This window comes from Cynoglossus semilaevis, chromosome 14 (assembly GCF_000523025.1).
Source record: "Cynoglossus semilaevis isolate Cse_v1.0 chromosome 14, Cse_v1.0, whole genome shotgun sequence".
Classification (NCBI taxonomy): domain Eukaryota; kingdom Metazoa; phylum Chordata; class Actinopteri; order Pleuronectiformes; family Cynoglossidae; genus Cynoglossus; species Cynoglossus semilaevis.
In genome coordinates this window covers 19924082-19941956 of record NC_024320.1, presented here as the reverse complement: position 1 = coordinate 19941956, position 17875 = coordinate 19924082, and the positions used below count along the sequence as shown (strand labels likewise).

The window sequence follows — 17875 nt, the reverse complement described above, 5'->3', positions numbered from 1 at the left end:
TGCTGTAGAATGTAGACTTCCTTGTCGAATGACTGCTGGAAATTGCCTAAGCTTTTCCTATGTGAAAAAACTATGATGAAGAAGTAGAAATTTGAAACAACAAAGCAAAAGAAGATATGTGCAGATACTGAAAATGGTATGATGAAGAAGTATTTAAACTCAGAAAAGTGCACCTTCAGAAATGCAGTTTAAAATTCAATATTTTATTTTGTAGAAATTTGACACAACAAAGCATAAGAAGATATGTGCAGATACTGAAAATGTTAAGTAATATTTTTAAAAAATATAACACAACTTAAAACAATACTATATGGTCATTGTTATTTAATTATATCATGCATATTTGTGCCTTTGACAAACCTTTGATGAAACAACATCTGACACTTAAAATGTAAATGTAAATGTAACAGGGTTGGAATAGTTGTCTGTATTGGCTGCAGGCTTAAAATATATTAATGATATCATCCTCAGTGAATAATGCTAGCTCTCGTTTCTTTATCTAAGTGAGGTCATATGTTGTGGTCATGACATTCTTGGGCTGCAGTGTTTATTGGCAGGAAGTCAGTGGGGTAAAAGGAGCAGACACAGGCAAAGACGCATTTAAACAAACATTTCTACGTAGGTAAACATAAATTAATTATTATAAATAAATATCTCATAAATAGCTCTGGATTGTTCCAAGTGTGATAACACTTTTTTGGAATTTAAATAAAAGTCACAGCTTCCATTTCTATGTCCAGGATGTTTTTACTTTAAGCCAAATGTGCTTTGGATACAACTGTTAGCATAATTAAGGGCTAAGAAATGCCATGGCTGCTGTACAGTCTGTCTGAACTAAATAGATTTGAATAACACTATAAGCAGAGTAATAATACAGAGTACTGTATGAGCAGCATCAAATCATAGAGGACAATAACAGCTTTTGTCCACCTGTATTGTTAAAAATACTATTTACAGTTGTGCTCAAACTTCAGAAGTATAAATAATTAGCTTCAAAATAAACAAGGAATATCATTAAATTAGATTTAAAAAATAGTCTTCACTTCACCAATGATTACTACCAGGTTTACCTTTCATCAACCTCCCTACAACTTTGCTCCTGGAACCTTAAAAATCTTCCTGTTCCTTGGGGACTCTTTTACCCGAACACAGGAAAAGAGAGAGACACAAAAGAATGGTGAGTGAGTGCTTTTAGCAAACACACAAATAAATGCAAATCCAACTCAATGTTTGTGGCACTTCAGTGAAAAGAAAGTGTTGAAATTGTACATTGTGATCACAAACAATAATTATAGGATTATAAGTTATATTCCTGTATTCAGGAGAAGCTGAGTGGCTATCACAGCTCCTGTCTGTGGAGGCGGTGAGTTAAAGGTTTCACACAAATATGGATTTTTACTCTATGTTAGTCACTTGAATAAACCTATTTATTGAAACAAAACATGTTTCAAATGCAGTATTACTGAACTGTGGAAAATGCTGGTGCATACATTTACTGTATATTACATCCTACTTTTGTAGAATCCATGTTTTTTTAAGTATCAAAAGCAAAATCAGGGAACAAGAAGCTCAATTTCAACAACATTTAATTTGCAGTTAAGGCTGTTTGTTATAGAAAAAACCACATACAGGTCTGCTAACAGCTCCACAGGTTAGCCACATTGCTGTTTCTGCTCAACCAAGGCAGTGTTTGTTTCCCAATCATGGAAGCAGCCCAGATCCAATAAAAGCTTCCAATGAGGGGACCTTACATGAACATTAGAATTTATACTCTTAAATGTATTAACATAATGGCAAACTGGCTGCTAAACTGAGGGCGTGTGATACAGTATCTATTGTTTCTTGTGCGTGAGGTTTCGTCTGTAGCCTGACCCACATTTGTAGACTATAACTATGTCACCCTCAGGGGTCGTCAATATATAATTAAAATCACAGGATGTTTGAATTTGCACACTCTGGTTAAATTCAGAAAACCACTGCTGTGAATGACGCCATAGTGAATGTAATGTTATTCGAATGGCTACTAAAGCTAACATGACACTGGTTATTAATGTTATTGTAGTTGATTTTTCCTCCATCTCCACCAGAGTGAGTTTTTTTTTTTAAATGAAAGCTCATTTTTGTCTTTAAATTATTAGTGGGAAAAGATGTTTGGCGTCCTCTCTTAGCTTCCCTCTAGATATTTTTCACACTGTTTCAGGAAAATGTTGCTCATTTTATCACCTTACAAATTGCTTCCAAAGCTCATGTCATTTGATCACTTTCAGAGACATTTTGAATGTGGAGTTCCATCCTTTTCCACATGGAGGTCATGTGAGACAGCCATCAATATAACAGGAGTTTAAAATAACAAAATAAGAGGAAATAAAGACAATGTCCTCCAAAAACTTCATGTCATTTTTCAAGAATGGATTTAATCAAACTTATTATAATTTTAATTAACATTAGTAAATGCATTATAATCTAGATCTAGATGTATATTTTATATCAACAAATTAAACACAGTTATGAGTTCCATCCATCCATTTTCATCCACTTATCCGTTACCGGGTCACGGGGGCAGCAGTCTCCATGACCACCACCCAAATCACATTGCACCGTACCAACCCGACCTAAACCTTCCTGCAGGTGGTGAGTCCACTGGAAGGTACCAACCGCCCTAACCGGGATTCGCACTTGCCCAGGAGTTGAGCCTGGGGTTCCACACCAAAGACAGAGACATTGCCTCTGGGCCAAAGCGCCACACAGTTATGAGTTAAACATGAATAAAATTGATAAAAACATGGTATTTTTCACACACTTTTTTTTCTTTTTTGGGGAATTCTTGTTAAAAGGGTTCTATAGTCACACAAACTAAACATAAAATAAAATAAACTGCATGGCATGAATGCAGCCAAGCAAATGTATTTTTAGCTATTTATTCTTTTTCAAAGCTAAACTTCTTTTGTACCTTCAGACACAGGGTTAAGGTCATCGTGGGCCATGTTCCAGTGTCAGGGTGTGTTTAATTGATTTTCCTGGATCAACAACTTCCTGTGTTATCCCAGGGCTACCTGTGTTCTTGTGCATTTTGGAAAAGAAATCCTGGAAAGAAGCGACTTGTTTATGGTCTGAGCTTCTTTATCCATAACAACAATAATGAGAATTCCAGTGACAGGACATTTGGACAAAAAGAACTACAGCATTCGCTGCTGTGCAGACAGTGATTTAAGGTGGTATTAAAGTGTTTTTTTTAATCACCTTTAAATTTAGAATAATGTATTAGGTGATCTATGTTTGTTGCATTTTTTTTATTTATTTTTTATTGTCAACATCAGTTGCTGACAAACTTGTCAGGTATGAATTCATTATATTATGTAACTCATCTTCCCTTTGTGCTAAACTCAACTTATTTAATTAATGTATTTATTTTTTTGAAAGTCTTGTATTCAAAATTAAACATTTAAGTTGTTAATATTTTTGCATCAGCAATGTAATACCAGTGAATGCAGACAGCAGTGTCATATGTTTTGCTGAAGAGCCAAAACACGCTTTACTTTTAAAAGTCACTTCAAAGTCACTTTTAATTGATAAAACTGTATGAATACTGAGGTTTTATACACAAAGATGTTGATCAAAAAATTTTTTTTTTTTTTTTTTTTAAGGTGACATCACTGAAGTAACTAGACAGAACTTCGTAACTGCTTTTCCATAAATGTAGTCCCAGAAGCGTAAAAGTACTTGGCAGTATCAGAACTGTCTGTGAGTCTGTTTTCTTGTTGAAAGTTTACAGATCTGGTTACATATCATTAATGGATAACTGTGTTCAAGAAAACAAATGCATTTATATCAAGCTGTAGAGCTGAGCAGAGTATCTGCCCTCAGGAAAGTTAAAGTTTCTTATTCGTAACCAATGGTGTTTTCATGGTTAACATGAAGTTTAAAAAGGTGAAAAATTTCACAAGTGAAATCAAAGCTAGTACAAATGCAACTTGTCCTTAGCCGCACATGTCAATAGTCATCCTCGCATAAATGGTAGTGAGGGGGAGGGGCAACATAACATAACTCCTATGACTAATGCATGGGAATAAAGAAAAATCAGCCAACTTTTCTTTATGGAAACATAAGGTTCACAGATGATCCTCTGAGGAATCATTCAACCTCCTCAGGTTTCATGAGTGAGGGAAACTGATGAAAAGACCTGATTTACTCATCATCATGTCTCTGTTTCCAGACGTGCCCTGAGGTGGAATAACATCCAACACTTAGAATAAAAGAAGGGGAAACTTTAACTTTTGTTCTGGAAAATACATAAATGTGAACAAAGGCAGACATACATCAAAGATTCCCTAAAGTCTTTTGTCAAAAAATCAGCTTCTGAGGTGTTTTTAATGGCAACCCTGATTCAGTTAGCACATAATATATTTGTTATCAAATCTAACACTGGCCCTGTTCATACATTTTTCAACACAATCCATCTGTCTTGCGTAAGGTGTAGAAAAAACTTAGTTACAGTTGGCAGTAGACGCAACTAGCATGAAGTGTTTGTTATGTCAGGAGATATCCATGGAGGGTTTCCTGTGTACTTTGTATTTGAGGTGAACTGCTGCATCTGTAAAATAACAAAACATGTAATTTTATTCAAAGCTCTGAGGCTGGTATCTCATCCTAACAAAAGAAATAAACAATTGATAATATAAAATGTTTTATTGTCATAAGGGAGCTGGACTGACAGGACCCCCGCCTGCCACCAGGAGGATCCGGATTCGATACCACCTAATCTCCAAATCCCAGGTCAGGAAGGGTACTCAGTGTAAAATCTCTGTGCAGACCACTACCGCCGTGATGAAAAAAGAAAAGAAAAGGTAAAAGTTTGTGATAATTTACTTGATTTTATATGAAGTATAACATAAAAAACAAAATTAGGATTGTAAGTTTTGATACGTCACACATGGTTAACTAATGGTATAATTGTATCTCTGCTCATTGTGGAATAAAACATGTAATAATCCCCCTCTCTCCCCCAAATAAAGAGTTTTAACAGGTGTTTTAGCACTATACCGACTGTCAACTTCCTTAGAGATGTAATAAACCATCCCATTATAAATGAAAAATCTGAAATGATGTAATAAAAACCATTCCATTATAAATGAAAAATCTGAAATGGGATTAATAATGTGTTTCCTACCAAGTGCAGAATGTAATAAATAAGGACAAAGCTGTCTTGATAGTCTCCAGTAAAAGACAATAGTCGACACAGGAGAGCCAATAAAAGTGGAGCCCATAGGTTGTAAAAGTTCTGTCCAAGAGTATGACAGCAGTGCAGAACAGTTTTTCAGAGCGCTGCCATTAGACCACGCTCAGCTCTTATCTGCCTTCTGTCTGGAAGCAGTGACCTCATTGTTCAGTTGATGGCTGATTGGCAGCATCGATTTTAGCTTTTGTTTTACAGACTTCCTGCAGGGAGACCAACTAATGTCGGTCACTGAGAACACAAACAGTTCCAATCCTTTCTTATAAATACATCCATTGTTTGGTCCCTATAATTTTTTTCACTTATTTATTTTATTTATTTATTCATATATTTTTTTGCCACAGATGGAAAGGCGTCTCGAACTGTTACAGCGAAGTATCTGAGAGTCTCCTGGACCTGAGGTTGACGACATTTTCGTCTCTATGCTTCATCATTTGGACCTTTAACTGTTTCCTGGCGTTTCAGGTAAATTAAATTTTACTGTATAACTAATTTTTTCCCAAAGACTGGGTCGCAAGAGATTTTTTTTTTTTTTTGGGTCGTCTCAGATCATTAGCAATTAATTGTGATTAATCAGAAAAGAAAGCTTGATCTGCTCTCTTTGTTGATGGGTTAAATGCAGAGGTCACATTTTGTTGTGGGCTGTGTCACAATGACAAATAATTCACTTTATTTATAGTTTTACTGCTTAGTACTTTGTTTCTTAAGTTTTAACATGGCTCCACAGCTTGACCAAGACAACTTACGAGGCACGAGCAGCAACATTTATTTTTTAAATCTAGCAAATTATAGAAAAGGAGGCACGAGCAGCAACATAATATTTCTTTCTTTTTTTTCTTTTTTAAATCTAGCAAATTATAGAAAACATTATTACCTACGGAACACATCTGGGTCAAAGCAACTCACAGCTGTCGGGTCACTTTGCCGAAAGCAGCAGCCGGCTGGTTTGTCAGCACATCTGTTTTTAGTCCGAGGACAGGCGTCCCCCTCCTCCCTGCCTTCCCTCACCCCCACCCCGATGATCCCAGCCTCACTGGGCTCTCCTTCTTTCACTCTCACTGTTTGAGATGTTTTGTTTTCCTCACCATGGTTTTAGAGACAACAGACACGTTCTCTTGGAGGCAGATGGCAGGTTTTTTTTGACAAACAGAACGGACAGTAAAGGCAACATACAGTGTGTGTCAGCACAAACGGAATGGTTCAAGTTTCTGTTTTCTCAGGTGATTAACATCAACAGTGTGATACTGTTTCCCAAGTCATCAATTATTCAGAAGGATGACGTTTTTGTCCCTGCATTTGTGAGGCAAACAGAAACGGCCCTTTTTGGGAGAGGGCAAATATGTGTGTGTTCCGTTGAATGGCAGAACTGTGGTGAAAAATGTAAAAAGGCACATGGTGGCACATGTTTTTACACCCAACACTACGAACAAAGTTTCTGCTACGATACTGTTTATTTACATTACCAGTTGTATTGAAATTGATATTATATACATTTCCCACATTTTTTTGCTTGTTTCAAAAGTTTTACAGTATGGAGGGGGTAGTTTTAAATGTAATTAAAGTAAATCCAAGTACATGGTCTCTTGAGGCAAAAGGTGTTTGTAAGTGTGGGCCATAAAAACTGAAATTTAAATTATTTGACTGGAATGGATTGGATTGATTGGACTGGGGGTACAGGATTTGACTTGACTTGATTTGACCTGACCCAATATAACTTGACTGGACTTGACTTGGTCCTGTCTTTGTGAATGGTGTATTTATGTTCTTCCTGTGCACCTGGATATTCTCTGGTTTCCCCCCGCTCTCCAAAAATGCAGGATTATTGCTCTCTAAAATGATTTTAGTCATGTATGTGAGTTTGAATACTGTTTTTGTCTCACAGCCCAGAATGATGGGCATTAGAACTGTTCAGATTCTACCCTGTCCTCAACTGATAAATTCTGGATTTGTTTCTAGCAACTATAAAGAATCCAGTGAATAACAGAATGAACAGTTTGGTCGGTGAAAGGCATATACAGTCATTTTCTGCATTAGATCTAGGTTTGCTTGTACTTCCACCATCCACATGTGAGCTTTAGCAGTGTTGTTTTTCTTGTTGTTGTGGCAGCGGTGTATTTTGCTGGATTAGTTTTAAGATTTTGTTTAAATTTCAATCATCATCAGGAAACCCTCAAACCAAAGTCTTCATGTTTAACAGCTGGTGCAGCCCTTTTCAATAAAACTGGAGAATATTTCATTATGAGCAGAATGAGCTGGAGTTATGGATTTACGAAAGTAAAGCATGACTCAAACAGACCAGTGACGTGTCTGTCGATGGATTATTCTAACAGAAAACTCCCGGAGTGAAGCGCCTCCTCTCACGATAATAGAAGTTTTAAAAGATTCCGATATTTTACCATCCAAAACGATCAGTTTACGCTTTAGTGTTTTGCTTCAGTGATTAGCAGCGTTTGTGAAACACTTCTGAGGTAGAGACCTCCTACTTGTGACTACAGAGCTGTGCTTTATATGTTGTCGAATGACAACAAAACCATGCTGCCCTCAGTGCAAATAGAGTATTGATCTATTAGTAATGCTCGTTCAATGAAAAAATACAATTTAATTATAACACACTATTGCAGACTTTGACATAACTATTGTTTTCATTGACTAATAAACAAGTTCACTTATTGATTACTGGTGATAGCTATTGGTCTTGCTGCATTGGATTTGTATTAAGGATGTCCGTTATCCGATATGCCGATATTGTCTAAATACGTAATTTCGGATTCCGAAATCAAGCGATACTGATATAGGTCTGATAATATTTATTCATTTGTACAAACCACTGTATGAGTATGCGATTAGTTAAATGATCTGCAATGCTGCCATCTAGTTTTCCCAAATCTATTTTAGGGCACACGTCATTTGGTGAAACTCTGGCATTGCGTTATCAGGTTTTCACAATTCTTACAAATATTACATAATATGCTAATGAACAAAGATATTTTTATTGGGTAGTTTAACCTTAACACTTTTTTGGCCTTTAACACATGATGTCACTGCTTAACCACCTGGCCTCATACATAAATTAGGTGTTTAGTGCACAGAGCAGATGCTTCCTACGTACCTATCATAAACTATGATGACAGCCTGTTGGTAGCTGTTAACTCTGATATATGAGAGTGAATGTTAAGCATTCAAAGCAAAAGTGTTTTGGGTTTTTCTTCAAATATTTTTCAAATTTTCTACAAGCCCAAATATAATATGAAATGCACAAATGGTTTACATTGTTCTGTACAGCTGGATTGAATTTTCTGGGAAATACCCTCTGCTGATTGGCAGAGATTCTGTTACTCCTGTAAACAACATGACTTCATCTGAAAAACATTGGCTTCCACATTGTTTCCTACCACATTTTACACAAACCGGATCAAGGCCAAAAAATGTTTATTGGATTTTCACCCAGTGTGGCTTTAAGTCCTTTGGGCTGAAGCTTCTTTTGTCTTTCCTGCACAATTTAAGACATCATTTCAGATTAGATGAGGCAGAAATGCTTCAAAAAAATCTTTAAATTGAGTGCAATATATACACAAGTCACTACCAGCTGAGATCTGAGAGACTGAGATTCACCAGAGCTGCGCTTCTGTTTTACCCCAGACTCATGTGATGCAGAGCACATTTATTCTAAATAAACAACAGTTGCTGCAGCTACAGTGGAAGGGCTTGAGTCCAACTCAGCCTTCTATTTTTTCACACAGAAAACTGTCATCATAGCCCACCTAACACTGGCTCATTACCGTTGTGTATGTCCTACCACCCTCACATACTTATCTGCCACTCCTGGCTTTCTCATATTGATCCTCTGTATTTTCCTCTTAACTAGCCACCTAAACCTTCTCCTTACTCTCATAATACATACTTGTCAGACACCAAACAAGTTAATTTGCCCCATGAAATACCATTTTGAATCTATCAGAGCTAGTCCAATGTACTATGTCTGCCTGTTTTATGTTTCTTCCTCTTCCCATTTATTTTCTATTATATCAAAAAATTTTGCTTCATGGTATTGTTTAACTACACAAAACATAAAGTGTTTGTTGCTTCATCAATCAGTCGAGTCCTTCCTATTTTACTCTGAAATAAACATTCTGTCAATTTCATTTTCCTTTACACTGACCATGTATGTCATTTCCTACCCCCTTGCAGCAGAGCCAGTGTTGACAGTGGGGCTAATCTGCACAATCTGTCAACAACAAAAAGAAAAATAATTCACTCACATCTGTTTCCAGTTCAGTGTTGTGCACTGGCCTTTGTCAGTGCTGCCATTTTACCAATGCCCGGCCTTCATCCATGGTTTTCAAAGGCATCTTGTTGAAAAGGTTTTGAGCAGAATCTACATAGAGAGTTCCTATTTATGTTTTTTTCTTGTTTTAATAGTGGTCACATCTTTCATCTTTCACTGTAATATAGAACGTTTTTGTTTTTAATGAACTTAAATGCACTGAAAAACAAACAAATACAGGACATCACTTTACGCACCCACACGTTCTCCCAATACAGGCTGTAGAGTTTCTGCATTTGTGAGAACAAAAGCGCTGACTAACTGCAGACATAGGTCATCGGCTCGGTAGCTTCTGTAAAGGCCAACCGTCTCCCACATTGTGGAAAAATCAGTGTGATGGTAGGCGACCGGCTTGGAATCTGAGCTGCTGCAGAAACAGCTCAGTCCGTGTTATTTATTGAAACAGTTTTGAGATCATTTACTGATCGCCTTAACGGGTAAATATGTTCTGGAGGAAGTGTCATCAAAGATGTTTACATGGCCCCCAAACACATTGTTTATTGAAAAGACAAAGACTTAGTGTTCATTGATGTATTTCAAACAAACTCAGCTGGAATGAATGTGGCATGAATCATAACAACAACTTGGGAGACGGTCACAGTCTTTGCAGCAGTGATGTAAGCAGATCTGGGACCACGACACGGCTGATGAGTCTGATATCTGTGTTTCACACATTGGCAGCTGCAGCCTGGCAGTGTTTTGTTCACAGACTATGTTTCTGAAAAGGAATATTCTTTTTTTTTTTTTTTGCTGACCATCCCTGACAGGTTTGACCATTTCATTGCTTTTGGCCTACTTTGCTGCAGGAAGTTCTTGGAATTAATCTTGATCAAATGTCTCCATGAACTCAAACCAGTTCAGCTGACTTGAATGAACATTTTAGGATACAACGACGTATGATTTCTGATGTTCAATTATGATCAAGAACATGTGAAATCACTGTATTATAATGAAACAAGTTTCTTAAAACTAAAAACACTTCCAAAATTCTAATACTGACATACACTGCCTGAATATTAACGTGACCATAGATGCAATAAGGGCATTTATTATACCCAAAGAAAAGTGAATGATTTTTTTTGATAACCACAAAACGAGGCCAAGTAAATTCTGATTTTATGGCAACCTAATGACTCATAATTAGATTCAATTTCTTATTTATTAAATTCTACTTTGGTGTCTAATGCACCAAAGTTCACAGAGGTTTCAAATCAAAAGAGAATGCAGGCTGATGTGGAGATAAGTATCACTTCAGAGAATCCTGCTGATGTCGATCATCTCTCACTGTTTCCAGCTCCACTGTCATTATTATTGATCACTCTGCTTTTTCTCTTTAGTTACGATCAGACATACTTTCAGTGCAACGTCTTGGCAAAAAGCCACAGCCCTTTCTGGACGGTCAAGGATTCATTGCTGATAAATTGGCAATAACGTTCAAGCCATGCCTACTTAGGGCCATGTTATGTTGCCAGTAGAAAGGCTCATTGTGTGAGTGAAATGTTGAACAGACGCAGAGGACCTCCTCAGATAACCTCAAGCCAATGTTGTTTTGCTATAAACTGTTTTGACAATTTTGCAGTGTTACAAATGCACGATCAGTCTTAAGGTCTTAAGGTGGTATAATTACAATGACAGCCTATCTACAGATGTGGAGAGAGAGAGTGATGCTTGGGGCAGCAGGACAGTACATTTATCCCCATCAATCTGGGACCAGCCCTATAGGCCTCTACTACTGCCCCCTGATGGCAAATATAGACAATCGAAGTGACTTGCCCCTCCTTGCAGACCAGCAGAGCGTAAGATAAACACCCTGACCATGTGGTTAGAAGAAGACCTGTTGTGTTTCTGCTGAGTTCAAAGAGTTCTTTGACTAAAACTCAAACTCAAATGTATGATTCTGCAGCCTGATTTATAAATGATAAGGGCTTACATGTTCAAAGCCATAACTTCAGCTTCATTCCCAGTGCTCCGCTCCTTTATTACTGATTTCAATATAGAACATATAACGGTTTTACTGTTTGACAATAAGTGACCTTCTTAGTCTTTTTCTTTATTATAGACATCTATTTCAGACAGCACAGGGTGGAGCAGTGGCAGGATTCTCACTCAGTGTTTAGCAGGTCCTGGAATCAAATCCTTCTTCTAACTCCAAACTCTGGTAAAACATGGCAGAGATGCATCAGGAAGGAATCAGACATAAGAGAATGGGCCAAGTCCTGGTGGATTATTGCTGTGGTCATCCCCAGTCCTTTAGACCACACATGTGGACTTTGGTCAAACCACAATCATTTTAAGCTCAATGTTTTATACAAGTGAAGCAACTCCAACTTTCTAGCAACTGAACTGTATTTCATCAAGTCCGCTTAATGTTTAACTTCACATTAATGATTTGGCTGAAGAATGGTCCGTATAAAAACTGCCCAGTAGGAAGTTTACTTTACATGGAACTTGACATTAAACATTGATTTTAAACTTTGGTCTTGTAAGGTACTGTATAGAACAGGGTTGTCAAACATACGGCCCGCGGGCCAAAACCGGCCAACTAGGGGTTTAATTTGGCCTGCTTGATGAATTTTAAATGTAAAAAAAACTGAAAAAACAGAAACATTTCATGTTTGTGATCTTTTGTCAAAATAATATTTAATTAAATATGAATATTTTTCATCCGTCCGGCCCACTTGTCTGGCTGTATGTGGCCACTGAAACAAAATGATGTAATGATTCTTGTTACACTATCTAAATAATAATTAAAAAAACAATAACCAGTAACTTTAAAAAGAGCTGAATTCAATGAGATTGACAAGAAATAAAAAAAATTGCCAGAGTAAAAATAATGTGACACTGTTATAAATTACGTTATAAATAAGTCTAAACTTTAAAGTTTAAACTTTAAAGATGATTTAAATGCCTTTATATAATGTCTATTTTGCTAAGATTTGCAGTTACAGGAGAAAAGATAAACGGGCCCCAGAGACACAGCGACTTAGACCATTCCCTGTTGTTTCTTCCCCTCAGGCTTGTACTCTTTAACTGGAAAAAGATCACAAGGTATAAATAGTATGCATTCTACTTAAGATTCATTTGCACGTGGCAATGAACGGTAATTATATATACAGAATGGTCTACCTGCATAATTAAACACTGTAAGTAGCCACGTAAATATTTCAACGTAGGCAGCGACAAACTAAATCATTCTTGGTGAAGCTGGTAACAGTTCAAACAATCTGCCATTTTGTAACATGGGTGTGCAGGGATCAAGCCTTTCAAGTTATAAACTGCTGAAAATGCATGTAAATGAGACGGTGAACCCTTTGTAGAACACGCTGTGCATATTTGGTTTAACCTAAATTAACTGTGACCCATAAAGCTTCCTGATTATAACCTTCTCCTAAAGGTTGGACAGGAGCTTTTTTATTCTGTGCCAGTATAAGTATGTTAAAATTAAGATCTTAGAGAACCGGACCGTGCTGCAGGACAAGATATTTGGACGGAGCGAAGAAATCGGCTGTAATTTTAGAAACTGCCAATAACTGTTTAGATGAAGTCCAAACTGTGAAGTCTCAGGAGAACTCGATTTTTGGTGTCAAGTCACTGGTATTATACTCAGTAGCCAGTTCTTTTGAAAACTTGCGAAGAGAAATAAGATTGTCTACTATTTGGTCTTAAATCCTTCAGTTTTTCATTTAATTCTGCTAAAACTATTCTCTGAGGTGTGTTCAGAGGAAAGGCACATTTTTCTGGCCTCAGAACAAAACCGTTCTCTTTTACTGTTGTGGAACACAGAGTGAGTGTCTTTCACACCTACTTTATTCCTCCACACCAAGACACCTGTGTTGTTTTAAACACATCGGTTTCGGTCTGGCCACAGAAGTCTTCTCACAGAACCATCTGCTGGACAGATTTATTCATGAATGGTTTGACCAGTAAAAGCTTGGAACCAGTGGAAATAAAATTGTTGATTAACAAAATGACTTCTCGTTTTCTTTGCTATGTGGTGGAAAAGGAATATCTTAATGATAGTCTTCAGAATACTCATAAATGTTGCCAATAATAATAATCTGTCTACAGTGTTCGCAGTCCATTTGACAGTCATGTTAGTCAACTTGTCGGCTGTACACTTACTTACTGCTGGGCTGACACCAGACAGTGTTGGACTTGAATCCCCTCAGCTTCGAGATGGTATTTTAAGATACAGTTGCTTTGTGAAACTAAAACGTTTTCCTGTAATGTGTTCAAATAACAGCGTGTCATTGTGTATTGACTGAGTTTAGGGGCAACAGTGAGTGAACAGATGGTTCACATGGTATTTGATGTATAAAAAACAAAACTTCAGTGACGGGGCTTAATGTGGCATTTTAAACATTTAACTTAAAGATAGGACGCATTTTCATTTTCGTGACCTTCTGTAATCTTAAGGTTCTTTGTAAAAAAAAAAAAAAAAAAAATCCATAAAGAAACGTCATCTGTTTTCATGGCATTGGTCCTTGAACTAGTGATCTTCTTGCTGTAAGGCAGGAACACCAACCACCATCCCACTGTTAGTTACGGTACACAGTGTAAATCAAAAACAAACAGCGGTATTGTGGTATTCTGATTCGACACAAACATGTTTCCTCCTGTGATGTAGTAAACGGTCGTCTGGTTGGTGTCAGCTCGTGTCGCGTCTCCTCCTGGTCTGGTTTCCAGTTGTTTTTCATTCAAGCGTGTAAGTCATGGTAGATAGCAGATATCTTGTTATAAACTGCTGTTTATTGTCGGTAGCAACAGCTTCCATATCTGCAGGTTTTTATTTACCACATGGATTGTATTAAAGAGTATTTGAAACACATGTGCAGTTTTAAATAAAAGGGGGCCGTAGTGCGATCCATTTAGTTCATTCTATGCACATTTTCTCATTATGTGGGAACCCTCCCTTCTCTCCCCCCTCCCCAAGACTGGATCCCTGGGGTCTTTTAAAGGCTCAAGAAAAGAGTTGATTTGATGAATGGCAGCAGAATTTACGATTTTATCTTCCTGCTCGTCGGAGGATCCTCTCCACACATATGTGAATTCTGTTTGAGACACGCCAATGCTTCCTGTATTGCATTACAAGGCTTTAAATTACAGACACTTGGTGTCTTTGTATGTTTGTGTCCTGAAATACCATCCTGCAATGAAAAGTGACAAGTCTACTTTGTGTTCCTTTACAGTCAGAAGGCCACCATACTTTGATCTTAGAGTGTGACTACAGGATAAAGCACAATCTCCAGCTGTAAATATTGTACCTATGCAATTCCCCTGCTGTTCAGGCTGTTTTCAGTTTGTCTTTTTTTCATTTATAAGGACTATAAAAAAGTGGACATTACAGAGTCTTGATTTGTTTTAGGTTTAAACCGACACATTTTTCACCAGACAACAGTAGTCTGTCGACAAGCAGAGCATCTGATTTGACGCATGTGCAACATCAGCAATTATGTCACGTCTTTGGAAAGATCAACTGCAGTTTCATTAACAATACTGCATTGTTGCCTCAGTGTGATGTTCCAACTCTTCATTGGCTCATGTTCCGCTGTGTTCACAATGTTTGTTGTTGGTAGGATTAAATTATCTTTGGCATGGCTACTTTTCATTTGGGATTTTAAAACAAAAATTGTTAGGCAACAAGGTGTTGATTACTAATATTCAGTGTATGAGTAAAGAAATACACTGTGGTTCCAACTATCTATCTATCTGTCTATTTGTTCATCTATCCATCTATCTATCCATCCATCCATCCATCCATCCATCCATCCATCCACCAGTTTGTGAAACCAATGTTCTCTTTGCTACAAACCAAAAGTCCTAAACACTTCTTCCACCATTTGGTCCAATTTCATTGTATTAAAATGATTTTGTTTTTATGACCTATGAAATTCTTTTCATCAGAAAACTCCATCCATCAGCTTTCACTTCCATATTATCCTCATTTTAATCTGAGTCTTTGAACCAAAAGCCATGGCACTGTGACTGTGTCATAACAGTGGATTCCAAACTGAAATGCTTATTGTCCAGTTCCCCAGCTGTTGAATATATAACCATTAAAGAAGTCCTAGAGTCATCACTGCTGCTTAGTTTCCACCCTAATAATGCTTTTCTAATCTGGAGGAGTCAGAGTTCTCTCTGCTTCAGCCACAGTTTGCCATATTAAATGACATTTGGTGCAAACACTACTGTAATGTGATGGTAGGATTTAAATCTTCTTGCAACAGTCAACTGACGGCCCATGGGCCAAATCCAGCCCATTAAACCATCCAGTCCAGCCCGTGTCTGGATTCCAAAGTAAACATCAAATAATAATGTCGGAAAAAGTGTGATTTTTATTTCATTATACACTAAAGTGTCCGGCCTCCAAGGTGTCTGTCCGGAAAATATCTGACCCTCTATGTCAAAAGTGAGTGTAACACAAAGATAAAGATTGTGGTTTCACCACTGAGAGATTTTCAAGTCTATATTCACCAACTGTATTCACCATTTTATCTGCTGTTTTCACTCTAACCCTGTTTTCTTTTATAAGAAAGTATATAAATAAATCCTCCTGTGCCAGACCAGAGAATATTTTAATCGAGAATGTTCTTTCACGTCATTATTCATTTTACACCTCATTTAAGCCGTATATTTTAGGAACAATTTGACTTCAAATCCGATTCAGTCGTAACCGTGTCCAAAGTCCCAGGGAGAGTGATTCACACACCAGATCTGTGAGCTGAGGGATTAGTGTTAAGTATGGAAATAAGGACCCTGGCTGATCCAAGGAGGAATCCCTGAAATAAGACATAAAATCTGAGCACACTGAATGACTTTGGTTTATACTACAGTATTTTTACAGCCTTCATCGTGCTGCATAAAAACCACAAATGCTTATTCCAAAATTAATACAGCTGAGGGCGAGCGTCTGCCTGCTGTCTACAATCGGACTTTACTTTCTTCTCATTGCCATCTTTCCTCTCTAATTTTCCTGCATGACCACAAGCGCCGCTCACTCTCTCATGACTCCTGGTTCTACTGGCATCTTACAGTATTTAAAGGCAGCAGCTCAGCTCTGCATCCATTAGTTGCAACCGGGGAGGGAAAATGACGGAGGAAGGAGGGAGAGTGGCGGCTATTTAAGGGGTTGGCGCAAAAAGCAATGGGGGTCAGACCTCTAAACACTCCTCACAATTTCAAACACATTTACTGCCTCTCTCTTCACTCTCTCTCTCTCTCTCTCTCTCTCTCCCTCACTCTCTGCCTCACTCTGTCTTTTTTCTCTCTGTCAGTGAAGAAGCCAAAGCCTGGGCTGAGCTGTGAACACTGAGGGAGGATAAGGAGCTGGTGGAAGGAGGACTGACACAACTGTCACCCTGCATGAGAGGCTGCAAAACTGTGGCACGAGCTCAGATTTACTGAATGTGTGAAGACCTCGACTGACCTGCAGGGGGTGCAGGGAAAAGAACAGGTGAGGGGATGTGTTTTTGGATTATTTAGATGCTGAACAAAGGGTGAACTTTTATGGATTATGATTTTTAAATTTAATAGCAGAGCATTGTTCCTTAATGTACACTCCTGATTTGAAAGGCTTTTTAACAACCAGTTGATGATTGTACGTAAAAAGTTATCCAGTGCTTTAGGAATTTTCCGAGAAGTGCCAGCAGTTCAGTCGATTCCAAAAACCGTTCTCACAGTCTGTCAGGTTCTACATCACTATCCACAAGAATGTAAAAGTCCGTGTGAGTGTGTGTTTGCAGTGGTGAGCAGTGGTTTGTAACGGTCTTCATCTGAGTGTGCAGGGCTTTCTGATTATTTTTGTCTGTTGAGGTTTTGCAGCCTGATGATTCACCACGTTACCTTCAACAGTGCTGTTTTCACTGCATGCATTTTTTCCATCACTGAGACCAAACGATGGGAAAAGTGTGGTTCAATCTTGAGAATTTTGTGAGTGTGGGTAGAAGGAAAAATCACCTGAACCACACAGTGTATTAGCTGTGCTTAATTGAAATCAATCCTGCGGATGCTGGTTTCGACTTCTGTTTGATCTGTTGTGCAGTACATCCCAGTGTTACACATCATGTCATAACCATAACCTCACTGGTTGTCCTCACATGTGCGTATGACAGTGTCTCCCTGTCCAAACCGCTGAGAGCAGGACAGCTGTTTTGGCAGATATATGCCCCCGGGGGGATCTTCCTACACTGTTTCTTTCAGTGTGACCTCTGCACAAAGAGCAGAGGGAAGATCGTAACTCATCATCTCGCGCCTCTTCGTTATCTGTAAAATGTGTTGGCGTATTTCTCTTTTTTTTTTTTTCCCTCTTCTGCAGTGCC

General features: G+C 37.9%; 1 protein-coding gene across 1 annotated transcript in view; it reads left to right on the top strand.

The window, feature by feature from the left end:
• The first annotated feature begins 463 nt into the window (after positions 1 to 463).
• Positions 464 to 17875, top strand: part of LOC103390069 (tenascin-like) — a 43490-nt gene continuing 26078 nt past the window's right edge. Inside the window, exons 1-4 of the mRNA XM_025062373.1 lie at positions 464 to 1177; positions 4699 to 4844; positions 5578 to 5698; positions 16832 to 17010. The gene's annotated coding sequence lies outside the window, so the exon portion shown is untranslated. The remainder of the gene's footprint in view (positions 1178 to 4698; positions 4845 to 5577; positions 5699 to 16831; positions 17011 to 17875) is intronic.